Genomic DNA, 21,485 nt, shown 5'->3' with positions numbered 1-21,485 from the left:
TTTTAATTATTTTAATAAATAAAGCATGTAGCCTGGTGTATATTAATCATCTAAGTTTAAATTATATTGTTTGTCCTGCCATTACAATATATATTTCAGTAACTGCAGCAGGTGGTGAAACAAATGCAGTAACTACTGAAAAATATGCAGCAGTTGCTGAGTAATTTATTCAGCAAATGCTTCATCAATCATGGCAACTACTAAAAATATATAAAAGGATTGAGATTTTAGAGAGAAAAATATATCCTCCATTTGTTGAGCTAGGCAAGATTGGAAGAAGACCATTAAAAAGAAGAAAATGAGTCATAGAATTATTTTCAATCAAGAAAATAAATGTTTCATATATATGCAAAAGGTTGGACACAAAATACCTATATGCTTTAGAGCAAAATGCTCCATAATGACTCATTTGATCTTATTATTTTTATTATTTGTAAACACATCTTATTGTTGTTGTTATCATTTGTGAACAAGTTTTATATTGTTGTTCTTTTTATTTAGTTTTCAAAAAAAATCCATGTTATATTGTCTAGGAGATTCAACAAATTACAACAATTGTTATGAAATATTCAACAACTAACATACTTGTTGTAACATAATTCAGCAATTGCTATGAAACGTTCAACAACTAACATACTTGTTGTAGCATAATTTAGTAACTATTATGAAATGTTCAACAACTAACATACTTGTTGTAGCAAATTCAATTAAGATCACATTCAAATCTAAAATTTACTCATAAATTAGACTAATATCACCCTTTTTATCATTAAATATGATTGATTCAATCAATTAGCGATAATTTAACTAAATTTTAATTGATTACATTTGCAATCGTTTAATTGATTGTCTAGTATATTTCAAATTACTATCTCATTGTATTTGATAACAATAAAATTTAAGTTTAAGCTTAAATTAGACTAATATCACCATATTTATCACTAAATATGATTGATTCAATCAATTAGTAATTGTTTAACTCAATTTTAGTTGATTAAATTTGCAGCAATTGCTATAAAACGTTCAACAACTAACGTATTTATTGTAGCATAATGCAACAATTGCTATGAATTTTTCAACAACTAACGTACTTATTGTAACACATTTCAGCAATTGTTGTGAAACATTCAGCAACTAACATACTTATTGTAGTATATTTCAGCAATTTTTATGAAATTTTTAGCAACTAACTTGGGGGTTTGGGCTGTAGGTGACAAAAGAGTTTTAAAATGAGTTGTAGGTCACACAAGTCTTAATTATTGAGTGGAGGTGATAATTACTTTATTATAGATTAAGAAAGTTGGAAAAGTTTGAAAATAGCCCACAATTTTTTAAATTTATACTTTGATCCAAATGTTTACCCATATAACAGAAAATAGAGAAAAAAAAGGTTTCTTTCTCTCGCTTCTCACCCATTGTTGTTTTCTCTCTCTTAGCGATTTTTGTTATTCATTGTTGTTGCTATTTTATTCATCATCATCTGCTTCATTATCATCATCTTCTGCTTCATTATCATCATCATCTTTTTCTTGTTGACCATTTGTTGTTGTTGTTGTTACAACTACTATTGCTATTTGACCAATTACTTAGGTCAAATTTTATTTCGAACATCACTTTCCACTTTGGTATTACTTCATAGAAGACCTTGGTAAGTCAAATTATGATTTTTAGTTGAATTTATCATCTGGGTAACTGCTATTGTGTTGTTGTTTTTCCAACAATGGATAGAATCCAATCTTGAATCCAACATAAGATTTATTTGTTTAAACAGATAAATCATCTGTTGTGACAGATGAGACATCTGTTTCAATGAAAGTCTGATATATTAGATTCATGTTTAAATAGATGGGTCATCTGTTGCAATATTTGACACATCTATTGTAATAGATTAGTTATCTTGTGCGACATGATAAATATCTGTTTCAACAAATTAGTAACCTATTGCAACAGAACCTGAACACTATTTCAACAGAAGTGTTGTCTATTGCAATAGGGTAACTATTTGTTACAACAGATTACTAACCTGTTGTAACAGATAAGTCATCTGTCGCAACAGGTTAATTATCTGTTGCAACATGTTACTCATCTGTTGGAATCAGCTTCAAAGGTGATTTAGCACTATAACATCAATCCCAACAAGCATTTCATCTGTTGCAACAGATATTCAGGAGCGTAACATAAATCCCAGCAGTCAAGTAATCTGTTGTGACTGATCACTTACCTATTGCAATAGATTACACATCTGTTGGGATTCATTCACGATATTATGAAATCACTATCAACTTTTTTTAACAAATAACTTTATTTAGGTACCACTAATGGAGGGATCAATAACAATAGGGGTGGATTGTCATGGTCAATAGATCGAGAAGAGCAATTGATATGTATGGCATTGAAAGAAGGGTGAAATGCTAGAGATGATAGCTATGACAGTCCAAAGTGATATTTCGTATGATGATTTTGTAAACTTAATCATCAACTTTTATGGACTAAATTGTCAATCGGAAGAACTCGTTATCAGCTACACGCACAGCTCTTTTGAAAATCAGAGGGTACTGTCTTTCAAGATAACCGATCAGGTTTGGTTGCATACTTATCTAAGTAATTCAACCAGGATGGTGTTAAGGGTGTACATGGTTGAAAAGACGAGAGAGAATGAGAATCAGAACGTAGAAGTAGAAGAACAAGAAGACTTTTTTGATGATAGGTTGGATGATCTAGACATAAATATTCCAGATGATTATCAAACACCTACGCCCGTTGATGCGACCAATACGATGTGCAGTTCTTCTCAATCGACACATTTTGGAAATCTTCAAGACGATGAGACCGACTTTTTTATTGGAATATCATTCATGGACAAGAATAAACTATTTAACACTTTGTTTATTTCTTGCTTGAAAAAAGATTTTAGAATAAAGAAGGTGATTAATTTAAGCAGTGTCTTTTGCTTCAAATGTACTAATTCAAACTGCAAGTGGTGGTTGAGAGCGGTAAAGTATGCAAGTTCTAACAGATTCATCATTCATAAATATGAAAAGCATCACACATGTGGTTTAGAGCATGTCTCGGGCCAAAATTCTCACGCTACGGCAAAGGTCCTCGGTGAATATTTTAGGAGTAGTTTCCCCGATGGAAAAGTCCCTTCAGCAAGGGTTATGGCCAATCAACATCTTATGGATTTGGGTGTCCTGGTAAGTTATTGGAAGATATATATATCTATGGGGATTGCTAAAGACCTGGTTAGGGGGACAGTCGACCATGGGTATGCAGTCTTAGATGTTTACCGTTACATGATTGAGTCCACAAATCTCGAAAGTACGATAGCATTGCATCTGGATGAAAATGGAAAGTTCAAGTACTTTTTGTATCCTATGGTGCTTGGATTTAAGGTTTTTGACATTTGAGAAAAGACATAGCCATTGCCGGTACCTTTTTGAGGAGCAGGTATAATAAAGTTCTGTTAGCGGCGGTGATAGTACCTTCTTGGGGAGCAAGTATAATGGAGTTCTGCTGGCGGCAGTGGCGCAGGATGCGGAGAATAACATCTTTCCTGTTACTTTTTGTGTAGCAGACAAGAAATATAATGCCTCTTATGAATTTTTTTTAAATAACTGTGAAGCTGCATCGAAGATACCGAAGAGTTGTGTATTGTATCGGATAGGCATCCAAGTATTCCAAAGATGGGTTCACTTTTCTTCACTTCAACTTACTTTGGCTATTGCATCAGGCATCTTGCAGAGAACACTTGAAACAACTATCACAATGAAAGGTTCGTCACCTTTTTTTATAGAGCAGCTGAACCATATAGTAGAGAGGAGTTTTTGGACCATTTCAATCAAATAGAATATGTGAATCCCAAGGTAGCAGAATTTCTTACACATGTCGATTTCGTAATATAGATCCGGGCATTCTGTCCAGCAAATAGGTACATTCTTATAAATTTAATGTCTTGTTTGATTTACAAGTTTAGTATGATGTCGTACTAAGTGATTCTTTTCTATAGGTACAATACTATGACATCAAACATAGCTAAATCGGTGAATTCATTATTTGGCGATGAAAGAGAATTTTGCATTAAGGCTATGTTTGAAAAAATAAGCAAGAAGTATAGAGAATTTTTTTAACAAAAGGTCTGTGTAGTTCAAGTTCCTAGAAAAAAGAACTCGATTTGTTCTCAAAATCAAAAAAAATATCAACGAATATCAGTTTGGGAAATAGGTTATTCTCTCATGAAATAGCAGATTACAAATTCAGTATCACCAGTCATAGTGATGCTTCCACGGTCAATTTTCAAATAAGATCTTGTACATGTAAAGTTTTTGACTTGGACAAAATACCTTGTCCACATGTTATGGTAGCGCTTTGAGCTCAATACGGTCATAACTATGGATCTGAAGTTTACGAGCACTCCTCTCAATATTATTCGGTGGAAAAATATGAAATGGCATATAGTGGGCATATTACTCCAGTGCCTTTCGAAGAATCTTGGGTTATTCCTGCAGAGCTTATGGAGAGATTAATACCTCCTCTATATATTAACCCAAGCACTATTAAACTAGGAAGAAATCCATATAAGAAGAGGCGTGGAGTTGGAGAATCATTTTCATCAAGAAGAAACAAGTGCTCCATATGTAAGTGCGCTGGCCACAAAAGAACTACATGCCCGAATCGTAATCCACCTTGATCATTGTAATTGCAGAAACTTGTCTTGTTGTTTGTTTATTGTGAACCTAATGTTATCATTTATTATATATAAAATATATTTTTTTTAATAACTTGTGCATTTATAAAAAGAGGCAAAACATGAACTAAATAATACAACAGACCACAATTATTCTCAGTTCCATAAATTGGAATATTTTTCTCCAACAGATGACAAATCTATCAAAACAGATGGATAATCTGTTGACAGACACCCAATAGATGACCAATCTGTTCCAACACACGGTCCATCTATTGAAAGAACTCAAAAGCCAAAATTGCTAGTGCTACTGGATTCAACATTGCTCTTTGCCTCCAACCGTCGACATGTTAACATGTATGTATGTTTAGATTATAAGAAATAGACAAAATGAAAACTGAATAAGAATTAAAATACCAAAGTCGACTAAACGTAAATTTTTCATTAAACGACAAATAAAATACTTTAGGAATAGATCCGATATAGAAAAATTAAAATACATATGCTAAAAGAAAAAGCACATTCTAATTATTATTATCATCATCATTATCATTAATCACAGCAGCACGACCCTCATCAGCCTTTTTATCTCTTTGAACATCGTCGCTCTCACAGCGACCAACTCCCTCTGCAGGTCATTAACCTACCTCTGAAGTTCCCATACTGTGTCGCGTAGAATGGCAATGTTCAAAACAGTATCAGTCATATCTAGAACACCCATGAATTGACAAATGTAAAAAAAAGTCCAAAATATAATACAACAGATACGAACAACTGGTAAATTTACACAAAAAAAAAAACTTACCTCAACGAGAAAGGAATATGCTCTTTGATGAGAAGTGGTTGAAGATGTCACACAAAAAGAAAAAATGCAAGAAATAAATAAAGTTGAGTAGAATGAAGATTAAGAAGGGACCTATTTATAGAGGATTGAATCTGGACGTGTCAGGCCAAAAAGCACGACTGTTCAGCTCCATTGTATTAATAACATTCAAACTTGGTGGCATTTTATTTTCTGTGAAAAGTCACAACTTTTTCTTTTACATTAATACTTCTCACCATTTCAAAATGGTTTGACACTCGATAACAGCCGTTATTATTGAGTTGTTGCAATAGATCATCCATCTTTCACAACAGATTTAGCATCTGCTGTAACAAATGGATTGAATGTGCAACAGATGGTCTGTATGTGCAATAGATGAGACATCTGATGCAACATATGTATTATCTGTTGCGATAGATGGACCATATGTTGGATGAGATGTTTTGATTTCTTCTAACATCTAATTCATTAGTTTCAACATATGGAGTATTCGGTTCATTAGCTGTTTTGAATGTGTTAGATTAAAAGTCACAACTCTTCACCTCTTTTTAATAGTCCCTCTATTTCGTATTAGTTGGGCCCTATGGGCTTGGCACATCAATTAAGAAAAATATAAATTAGGTGATTATTTTACCAAATTGGTCTTATTAATTATGCTTTAAAAGTACAAATATGAATTATATACTTTATCTAGTCATTGAATAATAGGGGTAATCTTGAAAGAATATAATAAAATTCTCTTGATTTTAAAAATAGGACAACTAAATTGAAACAAATATTTTTAACAAGAAATAATCAAATGCGTGCAGATGAATAAAAAAAGTCTGATCTATCACAACAAATTTACTATCTGTTGCAACATATGGATTATCTATTACGACAGATAGACCATATGTTGGAGGAGAGGTTTTCATTTCTTCCAACAGCTAATTCGTCAGTTGCAATAGACAGATATTTCAATTCATCAACTGTTTTGAATGTGTTAAGATAAAAAGTCATTACTCTTCACACCTCTTTTTTAATAGTCATCACATGCGTGAAGATGAATAAATAACACTGTCTGAGATATCCTGATGAGGTAGAAAGAATAAGGTGCGTGAAATGGATCCTATTTTCATAAGTCTGAGTTATGTATATTATTGATCAGGCTACCGTGACAACACACATAAAGTGCAATGATTTTGTGAATGCAGTTTTGTACCGATTAGACACTGATCCTTCAAATAAGATCCCGCATTGTACAGTTTAATTTGATAGGTATAATTGATAAGGCCAAAGGGTTCCAAGACGATGGTGTCGATACCCCGTTACAATTTAATGATGGTTTATGCTCATATTTTTATGTCAAGTTTGGGGAAGGGTTTAAGTTTTGGAGGTAGTGTAAATATCCAATAGTGATTGGACCGGTTTTAATAGTGCAATGGACTTCTTGAAAGGCCTCCGAAGCCTCGTAATGCAGCAAACAATGACGAAACTAATAGAAATTCCCCTAGTTCAAATTTATATGGATGGATTGCTGGAGGAGACTTTTATACAACAGAGGGTGCTTGGGAGAATACCTGTGCATGACGGGGGAGGTGGAAAAGGCCATATATCATCTCAGAACTTGTTTAAGAGGAAACACAGGGTAGGAAGGAAAGTGTAGCAAAATTGGCCAATGAAATTGACATGAGAAACGAAAAAACTGAATGAGCTTCAAATGTGGAACTGTATCCAAATATAAAAATCCATCAGTTGATGAAAAAAAAAAGAATGGTCAACAGGACTGGAGCTAGACACTTTGCTCGAGAATGCAACTACCGAGCGTGGCCTTAATGAAGACTCGCACAAAGTGTAGGACTAGAACTCTAAGGAAGAAGCTTCGCGAGCACGAAAGGTGGTAAGATTGTCGGTCAGAATTGAAACCTGAACCAACAACTCCTGAATTAAAAATACAGGAAGCCAAGGCATCAATTTCTGAAGTCTATCTTACATGCCATGACTTCTGTTTATGGCTATGACCAGGTCAATGGCAGTAGAAACAAAAAGGTCCGAAGTTGGGCTGAAATCCCATGCCTTATTGTTTCCACTGGCTTTGACCTGACCAGAGCCATAAACAGGAGGCATAGGCTGCAAGTTTAACTTGAGAAATTGCCACCTTGGCTTGATCTCGTATTTTTAATACAAGAGTAGTTGGTTTAGGTTTCAATTTAGACCGACAATCTTACCACCTTCCGTACTCACGAAGCTGCTTCCTTAGAGTTATGGTCCTGTATTTTGTGGGTCTTTGTTGAGGCCGCACTAGCTAGTTACAATCTCTAGCAAACTGACCAGCTCAAGTCCTCTTGACCATTCTTTTTTTCTTCAATGACTGATGGATTTTTATTTTTGGATACACTTTCATATTCGCAACTCATCCAGTTTTTTCATTTTTCATGTCAATTTCATCATCCAATTTCGCTACACTTTTCTTCCCACCATGTGTTTCCTCTTAAACAAGGACTAAGATGATAAATGGCATTCTCAACCTTCCTCTTCCCGCATAGGTTTTCTCCCAAACACCTTCTGTTATATAATAGTCTCCTCCAACAACCCATCCATATAAATTTAGAACAGGGGAATTTCTATTAGTTCCATCATTGTTTGTTGCAGTGCGAGGCTTCGGAGGCCTTTCAACAAGTCCATTGAGCCATTAAAACCGGTCCAATCACTATTAGATATTTACACTGCCGCTAAAAAATTAAACCCTTCCCCAAACTTGACACAAAAACATAAGCATAAATCGTCATTAAATTGTAATAGGGTATCGACACCATTGTCTTGGTCCCTCAGCCTTACCAGCTCGAACCTAACAATCTTAACTATAAAATGTCATATCTTGTTTGAAAGATTAACGCCTAATAGGTAAAGAACAAATATTCAAAAAATCATTGTACTGGATGTGTGTTTTATCAGTAATACATACCTCCCACATATGAAGTGGTTTCATCTGCAAACAGCTTATTCCTCCAAACCCATCTTTACTCTAGCCTTTAATGTTGGCTGCACAAAAGTGGATCTAGTTTCACTTCTTTTTGTCTGCAAACAAAAAAAATACATTTGATGTCAAACAAGAGAAAAACAAAAATAAAACAAAAAGAACATTACAAAAGGGTAACACAAAATTGAGTGAATCAACAGATGACCAATATGATGCAATAGATTAAACATTTGTTCAACCGATAAGGCATTATTGCAACAGATGGATGACATTTTACAATAGATGGGTCATATATTGGAATAAATCAAACCAGCCTTGCTACTGGTTTGATTTCTTCAAACAGTTGCTCTGTCTGTTCCAACAACTGATTTATCAATTGCAATAGTTGAGGAAACTGTTGCAACACCACCACCAACAGTATCAACAACAAAGAAAAAACATCATATATTTCAACACCATCCACAACACAAACTTCACATGTTCCAATACAAGCCCCCAACAACAGCACCATCAAAGTACCAAACAAAAGACATAAAAAAACTATACTGACAATACGACTTTTTAAGTTCTCCCAACAGATGACTGTTTTTGCATATTTTAATAAAAACAACGGTTCATTTATTCAAGACTTAAAAGTCACCTTTCCTTCAATTTTCTTAATAAATAAAAAACTGGTAATGGGTAAATCATTAATAACAAAAGATGTAAATATCTAATTTAAATGACATACAAAGAAGAAGACGAGATGGAAAGAGCAATAGTAAATCGTACTTGCAATGTCAAAAAAGCAAAGGGATCAGAACATCCAGTTCAGTCGAGAAAAGATATTGATTGGTTGAGATACGAAGGGATCCTCATCGAAATAAGAGAGAAAAGAGATGGAAAAAAACAAAGAGAAATGAGAATTGAGATTAAAGAAGAGTGATGAGTTGAGTCTTACTTCATGGCTGAAGGAGACGGTGACATTGAAAAGACCAGATAAGACTACTCAGGAGATTTTTGAGTTATCCAAGTAGTATCGAGTAATATTCTTTACTGCCTAAGTATTTTAACTTTTTTATCTCAGACAAGAAAGGCCTAAATTACTTTTAAAAAGAGGATCTTAAAATATTTAAGTGCAATAGATGACAATTTTTGTTTGGAAATTTCCAAAGCTCAGTCATCTATCGCAATAAATAACATAATTTGTTTGATAGTTTATAATAGATGCATAATATTTTGCAATATATTACCTAATCTGTTTGATTTAATCTAACAGAAAAGACATCTGTTGCAACAGGTTGAACATTTATTTATATATAATTTCAGTTGAGTTTATATGTTAGACTAATACCTTAATTGAATAATCTAGGACTAGGGGTGAGTTCTCATAGGTTCAACTAAACTCTTCAATTGAGTCTTTTGGTAATTGCATAAAGAGACAGTATTGCGTTCCTCCCGACCAGAGTCATCGATTAATCATTCTCAGCCAAACCGATTCTTATTACCTCATATGTTCAACTAATACCTTAATTGATTAATCTAGGCTAGGGTACTAATACCTTAATTGAATAATCTAGGACTAGGGCTGAGTTCTCATAAGTTTAACTACAACTTTAATTGAGCCTTTTGGTAATTGCATGATGAGACGGTATTGCATTCCTCTCGACTAGAGTCATCGATCGATAACTCTCAGCCAAACCGATTCTTACTACCTCATTGTTTAACTAATACCTTAATTAATTAATCTAGCCAAGGGTGAGTTCTCATAATGTCAACTACAATAGATGACAATGCCTATTTGATAATTTACAACAGATAGGTAATCTATTGCGACATATGACTTAATCCATTTAATAATTTACAACAGATGGGTAATCTGTCGCAATAGATGACTTAATCTATTTGATAGTTTACAATAGATTTGTGATATGTTGCAACAAATGACATAATCTGTTTGATAGTTTACAATAGATACATAATATATTGCAACAGATTACGTAATATGTTTGATTTAATCCAACAGAAAAAACATCTGTTACAATAGGTTGAACATTTGTTTATATATAATTTCAATTGAGTTCATATGTTAGACTAATACCTTAATTGAATGCGAGTTCTCATAGGGTCAACTACAACTTCAATTTAGTCTTTTGGCAATTACCTAATGAGATGGTATTGCGTTTCTCCTGACTAGAGTCGTCAATCGATCACTCTAAGATGAACCAATTCTTATTACCTCATATTTTAGACTAATACCTTAATTGATTAATCTAGGATAGGGTACTAATACCTTAATTGAATAATCTAGGACTAAGGGTGAGTTCTCATATAGTCAACTACAACTTCAATTGATTCTTTTGGTAATTGCATAATGAGACGGTATTGTGTTTCTCCCGACTAGAGTCGTCGATCGATCACTCTGAGCTGAATCGATTCTTACTACCTCATATGTTAGACTAATACCTTAATTGACCTAAGATAGGGTACTAATACCTTAATTAAATAATCTAGGACTAGGGGTGAGTCCTTATATGGTCAATTATTGATTAATCTAGGACTAGGGGTGAGTTCTCATAGGGTCAGCTACAACATATAGCAGCACCTATTTGATAATTTATAATATATGGGTAATATATTGTGACATATGACAATCCATTTGATAATTTAAAATAGATAGGTAATCTGTTGCAATAGATGACTTAATCTGTTTGATAATTTATGAAAGATTCGTAATCTGTTGTTACCTAATCTGATTGATAATTTACAACAATTATTTTTATACAATTTCAATTGAGTTCATATGTTAGACTAATAGTACCCTTTTGGTAATTGCATGATGAGAGGGTTAAAAATTATGCATATCTTTTATAATTTTAAAAATAATTAAGATCAATTCGGACCAAATTAACATTTTCAAAACATATCATTCTTTTTCAAAATACAAATCAACCCATACAAAACATTTTATCATTTTAAATCTTGAGTTCTCGCTCTTTCTCTCTCATTCTCACTCAACAATACAGTACAGACAATAACTACTCAATAAATTTGCTCAACCTTTCACAACAGATCGCTTTTCTTCTCATTTCCGACCACATATGTGTTATTTTTGACTTCATTCTTGCTTGCATCAATCATTTTCTTTGTCTTCATAGGAAACAGAGTTCGAGAAGAGTTCTATATTTGTTATTTTTTTTCTAAAAAATAAGGGCTTTTAAGTTAATGATGAAAAATAAAACTTTTAGTTGTATTATCTTCGAGAATGGGTTTATAATTTTGTGTTTTGATTGTAAAATCGGAGGAAGAACTTGAGAAAATCCTAGTTTCTATCACAGTGTTCTGTTGACTATCGTGGTATTGTTGGATAGTGTTTGTGGTATTTGTGATGTTGGTGGTGATGGTGGTGTTTGTGGTCATCGTGGTGGCACTGGTGGTGGCATTGGTTGGTGGTGTTTATGGTGGCTATCAGTGGTGTCAGTATTCGTGGTGTTTGTGGCATTGGTTGGTGGTGTTTGTGATGGTGGCTATTGGTGTATCAGTATTCATGGTGTTTGTAATGTATTTTTTAAAATTTATGCATATATCAATTGTAATGTAATTTTTGTTTTTCTATTGTTTTAGGTAAACCATATCTCCCAAAAGAAAAGAAAGTGAAAGTGCGTTAATATCTGACCACCCACAAAAAAGGCTACAGTACAGAGGGATTCGGAGGAGCTTTCTGAACAATCTCAGTCAGGGAAAAGTAAAGTTGAGGAGAGATATGAAAATAATGTTGAGGGAGGTGGACAAGGGTCTGTAAATGGTGATGAAGAAAATGAAAGTGATAAAGAGGAGGAATTAGAGAGTGAGAAAGAGAAAGAGGATGATCATCAACATGATGATAATGGATCACCAATGGGGCATGAATTAATATCGACATCCCAGCATGATCCTGTCAAAACTTTTAGTATTGACAGGTTTTAAGTTGTGATACCAATAAATAACCCAAAAGTAGAAATAACTGGTCAAATTATACTTAAATGTCAAATGGGGAAAATTTTTGAACATTTTAGGAAAATTATAAAGAATGAAAACATAGATGGACTTTTTAAGAAGAGTTTCTTTGGACGCTTTCTTGAACTGCCTGAGGACCCCCTACCCATTTTCGTTTCCCTATGATAATGGTATATAGTTTTCTCAAGCGCAGGATCAAGTACGTGGGGAATGATAAAGATTCGGAGGAGAGGGGCAAAAAGAAGATGGACGAAATCTAGATCAGCTATTGTGGCATGCCTGTTTGTTTTGGCTTACAAGAGTTTTTCATAGTGACGGGCTTGAGATGCCATCATCTAGAAGAACCACCACCCCGCAAAAGATCCAAGGCAAGAAAATGCAAGGAAAAAATAGATGGGTTTTTTGACATTGATTGATGCGGCTACAAAGCATCAAATTTGTTGACAAATCTCGAGGATAAAACCATACCAGAGCAGTACAGAGAGCAATTATGTTTAGTTTGGTTTGTCCATTCAGTTATATTGGAAAGAGACGTCAACAAGGTTATAGAATATGATTTATTGGCGCGTGCTAAGGATTTTGATAGATTCAACAATTATCCCTGGGGATATGACAGCTTCTACTTAACTGTTCAATATTTACTGACAAAGCTATCCTCAGGGAAGACCACATTATATGACTTTCCTTGGTCTTTCATGGTAAAATTAATCACTAATTTTACTCATTCATTAATTCATATTGAATATAGTTATTATGACTTTTTTTGCTTGCTTCCTATTTACATTTTTTAGGCTTGGGCATTTGAAACCATTCCTCCCCTCTAAAAGCAGGTAATGGATTATCCGGATGAGGTTTCTCATACAAGGATGTTTAGGTGGTTGGTTGCAAAGGGCAATACCAATATTAAGGAGGCTGATCTTTTTAACCTCCGGATGATGCAATACGTCTTCTTCAAGCAAAATATTTTACTTAATGAAAGCTATTGAATAAATATTATATCTGGTGCAACAGATGTTATACCTAATGCACCAGATGGGACATCTATTGTGACAGGTTACCCGTCCTGTGCTAATCGGTGCAATAGATGGATAATCTGTTGTGATAGACGATTTATATCTTGCATCAAATTACCCATTTGTTGCTTTGGTTCTCTAAATCCGACTCCTAACAGATTAACCATCCACTTTAAATTATGCAACAAATGTGTAATCTGATGTAATATATTATTAATCTGTTGCGATATACAGATCATCTGTTGTATAATAGATTACCCGTCTTGTGAAACTGTGTAATCTCTTGCGACAGATGATTGATATTTTACATCAGATTATCCATGTGTTGCTTTGTTTCTTTGAACCTGACTCAAACGGATTTTAACCATACACTGCAAACTAGGGGTGGCAAACGGGTGGATTGGATTGGATTTGGATGGATTAAATATGGATCAAACAAAACTGATTTGGACTGCAATCCGCCCATATAAATATGAGTAAATATGGATTTGGTCAAATATGAATTGGGTAAAAATGGTTCCAACTCACTTTATCTCCTAAAATCAAAAACTTAAAACTTCTATATCATATCAATTTGACTTTTTTCCCGTTTCTTTTTTTTTTAAGTTTTTTCTTTTTAGTTTTTTTTTCTCTCTCTTCTATATATAGCCTCTAGTTTTCTTTTTTTTTTTTCTTTTTTTCTCTCTCTTCTGTTTTTACCCTTTGCTTCTCTTTCTTTTTTCCTTTTTAGTCTCCTTTTTTTCTAGTTTTTTTTACTTCTTTCTTTTTTTTCTTTTTTGGTTTTATTTTATATTTTATATTTTTTTTATTTTTGAAGAACATGATTAAGTCGAGTACAAATTATGAATGATGACTGCGATATCATAACCATTCAGAATATTTGTATTCATCATCATTTTTTTTCTTATTCATTTTCTTCTTTTTCATTATTTTTTTCTTTCTGATTTTTTTTGTATTTTTTTCTTCAATTTTTTCTTTACGATTTTTCTCTCTTCTATCTCTAACTTCTACCTCTCTTTCTTATTTTTTTTCTTTATTATTTTTTTTTTTTGGTTTTTTTTTTTTTTATGATAACGAAAATACCATAAGCGCATATTGGTTTATATTCGCCCAATATTTATAATTTTTGTAAGTATACTCAAGTGAACTCCACCTAATGAACAGATACAGAGATAGTATCCAGAAAGATCTTGAAATTACATTCGTCAAACCAAATATCTTTAGCAGTCGCAAGAAGTACACAAACCAAGGTTTCTACGTACTTCCTGCCTGCGTTACCTTGAGCTCCTCGCTTCGTGCCTTACTTCTTCTCTAACGAGAACTCTAAAATGAGGGAGTTAGAAGTCAGATTTGAAGCTGGACTTTCCCATAAATCGAAGGCTATCTGGATCCTCAACGATATATGAAATGGAATAGAGATGGACCGAACTTACTTAATACAATTGTATATTTGTATTTTTTTTTTAGACTTTAAGCTCATATTTGTATTTTATAGTTTGCACCATCATATATATTTTATATAATTTACACTTATATTTTATATATATTGATACAAATTATATTTTATTGATATAAATTGAACAACACAAATACAAATAATAAATTTATTTAAAATATATAGTATGATATGAATAAATTTAAAGTAAAAAAAAATATAAAATATAAAATGTAATGACAAAAAAATGAGGAAAAGAATATAAAAAAAAAAAAGAAAAATGACAAAAATGACGAACCAAGAATGAAAAAGGTGGAAATGGAAATACAAAAAAAAATAAATAAAATTAAAAAATAAAAAAAAATTGATGAAAAATAAGAAAGAAAAAAAGTGTAAGAAACGAGTAAAAAATAAATGGAAAAAAATAAAAATAAAATGAAAAAGAAAAAAAAGTAAAATAAAGGAAAAAAGAAAGAATAAAATAGTATATTAAAGGAAAAAAGAAAGAAAAAAAAAGAAACAAAAGATAGAAAAAATAATAATAAAGGGGAGAGACTGTAAATAGATTATATTTAATTGATAAGAGATGCTATGAATTGTATGGGCTAAATGGGATAATTAGAAGTTTATATTTATTAACCCATGTAGGTCTCAAGCGAATACGAATGATGAAATAAGAATGAGAAAGGAGAAAATGAAAAAAAAATACAAAGAAAAAGAAATTAAAAAAATAGATGAAAAGATGAGAAAGAAAAAAAGAAATTATAAGAAACGGGTAAAAGAAAGAAAAATAACTAGAAAAGAAGAAAAAAAAATTTAAAGCATAGGTGGGTGATCTCTGTGTTTAAATGGGTACCCATATTTTGCCCATTTTGTCCATATTTGTATGAGCTTTTAAAATGAGTTGAAGTCCATATTTATCCATTTGAAATATGAGTGATCCAATTCAATAAATATGGGTTAAATGGACTCTTTTTATAAATATGGGCTGAAATTGCCACCCCTACTGTAAACTATGCAACAGATGGTTTTTTTTTTAAAATGTAATCCAACTGTGAAAATTATTATATTATATGATTTAAATGTATCTGTCTTTTTTTTTTCTTTTTTATAGGTTGTACATCTATGGATCGTGCCTACTGAGGAGGAGTCGGTGATGACTTCTTATATTACTCTAGGTTATGTTGATACTATAGTAGACCCAACGGTGGAGTTAATAAAGAAGGAATTGACTGGAGCAATAGCCATAAAAAGAGCAGTTAGGCAAGGTCAGCCTAATGTTGAGGCTCTTCATGACCAACCCACTAAGGCAAATTCGGGTGCTTCTTCTGGTGGAATTTTTGGTGTTGGTGGAAGGTATGCTGATACTGCTACCACTCGTGATGAAGAGCATATTTATGCTCAAGAAAACTAAATATGTTGGAAAACACCCCTTTTCACCCTTACACAGGTCCCTCCCACCCCTCTTCACCCTCGTGTTCTCGTTGCGGATGTGAAGAGTGCAAGGATAGCCAGGATAAACTCTTTCAAAAAGTAGAGGCTATCTCTAAAGCTATCGAAGAATTCAAATCCAAGAGGTGTGTCATACTATCCAAGAAGGTCAGGGAGCCACACACTCCTACAGTGTTGGTTAGGAGAAAGAAAAGAGCAATTAGAGACGTACTCTCCGGTCGAAAATAAAAAAATTGCAATTCCTTTCTCTTCAAAAGTTGTTGAAGTTCAGGAGACAGTCAAGAAGGTGGACATATACGTGAAACTTGGCACTGAAGAGAAGAGAGATCTGTGACAGGTCAAGAATGCCAAGCCAGGCGCACCAGATTACCCCAGGCCTACCTTTTCCCCCGAAGACTTCCAGACTATGACTGATATGCGTATGCCGCACGATGACAAGACAAGTTTACTTTTCCTAACCTAGCCTTCTAATCTACCCCATAAAGAAGAGGCTACGCAACAGATGTGAAATCTGTTGCAACAGCTGGGTATACTAGTGCAACTTGTAGTGGTTCTGTTGCAACTTATTATTCATCTATTGCATAAGTTGCGTTGGATTATTGATTCAGAGAACCCTATGCAACAGATGGACCATCTATTGCATCTTTAAAATTACTAACCTATTTAAAAATTGAATTCTTATATCACAGCATGTTGACAAAATTCTCTACCTCATTAGGAAAAGGCAATTAACGTACCGGGAAGCTTATGACGCTGTCGATAGGATAATGAACCTCAACTTCTATAAAAAGCTCAAGGATAGGTACGATCAACTCAACAAGGAGGCGTCAGCCCTTGGCGTGAGACTTGATTTCATAGTTTCTATGTTGGACTTGGATGATGAAGAAATGATAAAATATGTTAAAGAGGAGAGGCCAAATCCACACGACAAGAGCTTGACTGAGGCAAAGAGGATTCTTACTATCATTAGCGTGAATGACATACATTACTACTCGACGAGGGAAAGATCAACGTTTATGACTGCAATGAACCTCTCATCGATGAATTCGATCTTTTTCTCTTCATGGAGCCACTGATGGAGCTGTTGCCCATCTTATTAAGGGAGAGTAAACTGATGAATCATTTTCCAAAGGAAGTGTTGATGAAGAAATCATGGGATTTTGAAGGTCTAAACAAGGGAATGATCCTTCCAAAAAATAGTACCGATTATGCGAGCGGCTCGCACGCTCTTGCACACATCGAATGTTTGCTGACCTGCACAGAAATGGTTGAGCCAACGACTTTTCTGTGTGACAATGTTGTGGCAAACCTGCAAGAGGTCTGAGCTTATGGGGTACTAAATGAACGCTTGGAGCCTGTGTATATAGAAGAGCCTGTGAAGTAGCAATTTTTAATTTCAAGTCGCCCTTCACTTTATTACATGTACATGTAGTAGCACTAATTTTTTTCTGATGAAAGTTAAGTTTTTTATAATTCAATAGATTGTCAATCTGTTGTAAAGTATATTGAATCTGTTCTGACAGATAGTTTATCTGTTGTAATAGGTTGGTCATCTGTTGCATTATGTCGATGTTATTTCTATGTAATCTAAGTCTAATCTGTTGCAATAATGGGAAGACCTGTTTGATAATTTCCAATAGATGACCTACATTTTACAACATATGCCTAAATCTTTTTTATATTTTCCAACAATTACGCTTGAATATCCATGTGCTTTACAACACCAAATCAGTAGCAAATACACACACCACCATGAAAATTTTAGCAATTAGGCTTGAATATCCATGTGCACAACAACACCAAACCAGTAGCAATAACGGCAACAATGTAGTATCTTCTTGCTCGATTTTGTTTCTCTTCAGAAGACTTGAATTTGTTCAACAAACCCCAGATTACACGATTTTCTTGTGAAGGGTGTCGTTCTTCATACCAATCAAAGTAATCGCATTTACCCAATTTCTATAAAAACGAGAACACAATTACAAAATAATTACAAATCAATAATTAATCAACTAATTAAATAAAAAAATATTATCTTTGAAATCTTACAAGTAAAAAACCTACGACCTGGATTTTGTTAAGTCCAAGAAATCTTTAACAGAGCTTCATGACCGCACTTACAATATCGAAAATCTTTATCACAAAAAATAGTGAAAGATGCGCACGATATTGTCAAGCTCAGTTGAACTGAATACGGTCGATGGGTTCTGCCTTTTTTATTTCAATTCACTTTAATTTTTTATACGTAGTGGTAATTTTTTATGTCCAACGAAAGTTGAATTTTTATAATGCAACAGATTTTCCATCCATTGCAACAGTTATTCTACCTGTTCTGACATAGAGTTTATCTGTTGTAATAGGTTGGTCATCTGTTGTATTATCTGGATGTTTCTATCTAAGTCCATCTGTTGCAACAATGAGAAGACCTGTTGAAGAAATTCCAACAGATTACCAACCTATTGCAATATATGTCTAAATTTGTTTGATTTTTTCCAATAGATGTGTCGTCTGTTACAACAGATATATTATATGTTGCAATTTGAATCAAGTATTCCTTTTCAATTAATATGTTCAAATCTAAGAAAAAAATAAAATTCATAGACAAAATAAAATAAATCAAAGCCTTCAAAAATTAGCTGAAATAAGTCAACGAATAAATAAATGTAAAAAAATTATTATGGGTACAGATCTCAACAAATACATCAACAACAATTTAAGTATGATGCCAAGCTTTGACAGGCTCAAGCTATAAATATCTACTCAATATGGACAAGTTGTTCTTCATCCGGTGCTATGGAATTGGCTTTGCTCATTATGGATCTTAATTGTCACTTACATACAGTTTTTGCATTTCCTGTTCTCCGTATTTCCATAAAAAGAGTAGCATATTATCAATATTGTTCAGCAGTAGCTTCTACATCCACCTGGAAATCCAGAATTGGTCAATGCTAATCATGGAGATACAACAAAACCAAAAAGAATAACTCATCTATTCTAGCAAATCAAACAGGTCTTCCTCCTATTTTAAATTATCCCAAACATATTATATTTCTATTGTAATAATAAATCAATTATTGGGACAAATTTCTACCTGAGGAAGACCTGTATGATAATTTCCAATGGATGAACTATCCGTTGCAACATATGAATCATCTGTTGCAGTAGATAGGTCGTCTGTTGGTATAAATAAAAGAGGTACGAAAAGCTATTTGATTTGCTAAAATAGATGAGATATATGTCAAAACAAATACTTTATCTGGTGTAACAAGTTAGTCAACTGTTGCAACAAATATATATATGTGTTTGATAATTTTCAGCAGATGTGTCATCTGTTGAAATAGATATGTATCTATTTGTTTTGTTAGTTAGAAGACATATATATTCACCTTGTTTAGCTTATGCTGCTCTCCTTTAGACATTGTACATTGCTCAGTGCAACACACAGATAGAGGAGTTGCATTTTTACTTTTTTGGATGCTTGATAATGCCTTGGAAATTACTTTCCTTCTCCTCTTAGCCCTAATCCCTAATGGAGGGGATGGAAATAAAATCCTCTTTGATGGAATGATACCCCTCTTAGATGTCAATTCCTTTACAGAAGTAGTTAATGTATTAATCACTACATCATATTTCGCCCTGCAGTCTTGACATTTGCATGCAGAACATTCGCTGGGAGAGGCAAAATCTGTATAACCAGTATGATTATACTCATAATGGTTTTCTTTAAATATTGTAAGAGGAGCATCATTAGCACCAACAAAAGCACCACTACCACCACCAACAGCTCTATCACCACTAAGACCATCAATAACAATAAGCCCACCCTTTAAAAATTTTTTTCTTGTAATGGTTGTTGCTCCAAACAATTTTATTTTTTTCTGTCAATGACCTTAGGGTCCGATAAAGTTTGTACAGACCATAAAGTAAAAAAAATAGCATCTTTAACTCTTGATTGGTCGGAACTAGCGACGGATGCACAATCTAACATAAATCATTACATATATTAGAATAATGATTAGATTATTCAAAAAAGTCATTAATTAAAAAGAAAAAATTAATTATAATTATACTTACTGCATTCTTCGAGGGGTTGAAGAGATCAAGAAATTTTACATTTTTATCAGTTTTGGCCGACAACCATCTCAAAATTCTTGGACAGGAAACTCTTTCCTGGTAGTTCACTAACGCCAATAAATCAAAACTATTATTGAGTAAAAAAATAAATGATATCATAATAAAAAAAAGAAACATTTACCATGAAAGTCCGTGGAAATCCATATAAGTTGACTGTCTTTGGCACTAACGGAGTCAACAAATATTTGACAGTCTTTTTGAATCTTTCATAACCCCAAGGATAGATGTTTAACACCTCAAGATCCTCGGAGAGCTTTATTAAACCGAGGATTATGTTGTTGTTAATGTCTCTCACCCAAAGAATATTATGTACAAACCAAACCAAGCACAATGACTGTTTCTGCTTCTTTGGAAGTCCTTTACCTTTCAAGCTTCTATCAAATTTTTATTTTTGAAGCTTGGACCAACAATGGACACCAGGTCATCATGATCACACGACTTGCCTTTTCCTTTTTTGGGTGTGTGGGGTGTTTTTTTTGGGTTAGAATAGGTATACCTTGAGAAGGAGAATAATATTTTAGTCTACTAACTATGGAAAACTCCTTCCAACCAAAAAAAATAGGCATGCCATAGTAATTTATCCCCACCTCATCCATCTTATCTTTATTTTCATGCATAAACCTACACTTGAGAAGTTCATATACCATTTTTATTTGAAAACTAACATTTTTGTCCTTCGGCAAATCAAGATATTTTCCAAAGCAGTTTTCCCTGAAATAAGCATCCAATTTTTGTTCTCGAAGTATTTTTCTGAAGGCGTCGAAAGATTTTCCCATGGCTGACTTAACCATGAAATCACCCGTTAAATCTGTGGAACCATCGCATTGCATTCTCATAGGATAACGATCAATGCTGAAGGCTTTGACCAACTCTTCGGTGGAAAGGCTATTAGTATTTGCATCATCTCTTTTGAAACATTCGTCCTCCCCGTGTTCATCATATTCTGCTCCCGATTAAGATAACGCTTGTAAAGCAAGCTCATAGAGTGGTAGATGTAGCTAGCTACTTCA

At 33.4% G+C, this 21,485-nt stretch overlaps 1 pseudogene; it reads left to right on the top strand.

The window, feature by feature from the left end:
• The window catches only part of LOC107842413, a 51,600-nt pseudogene that overhangs the window by 22,061 nt on the left and 8,054 nt on the right, over positions 1 to 21,485 (top strand).

This window comes from Capsicum annuum, chromosome 9, assembly GCF_002878395.1.
Source record: "Capsicum annuum cultivar UCD-10X-F1 chromosome 9, UCD10Xv1.1, whole genome shotgun sequence".
NCBI classification, from domain to species: Eukaryota; Viridiplantae; Streptophyta; class Magnoliopsida; order Solanales; family Solanaceae; genus Capsicum; species Capsicum annuum.
The sequence above is the reverse complement of the archived record's forward strand: the minus strand, read 5'-3'. Positions and strand labels throughout refer to the sequence as shown.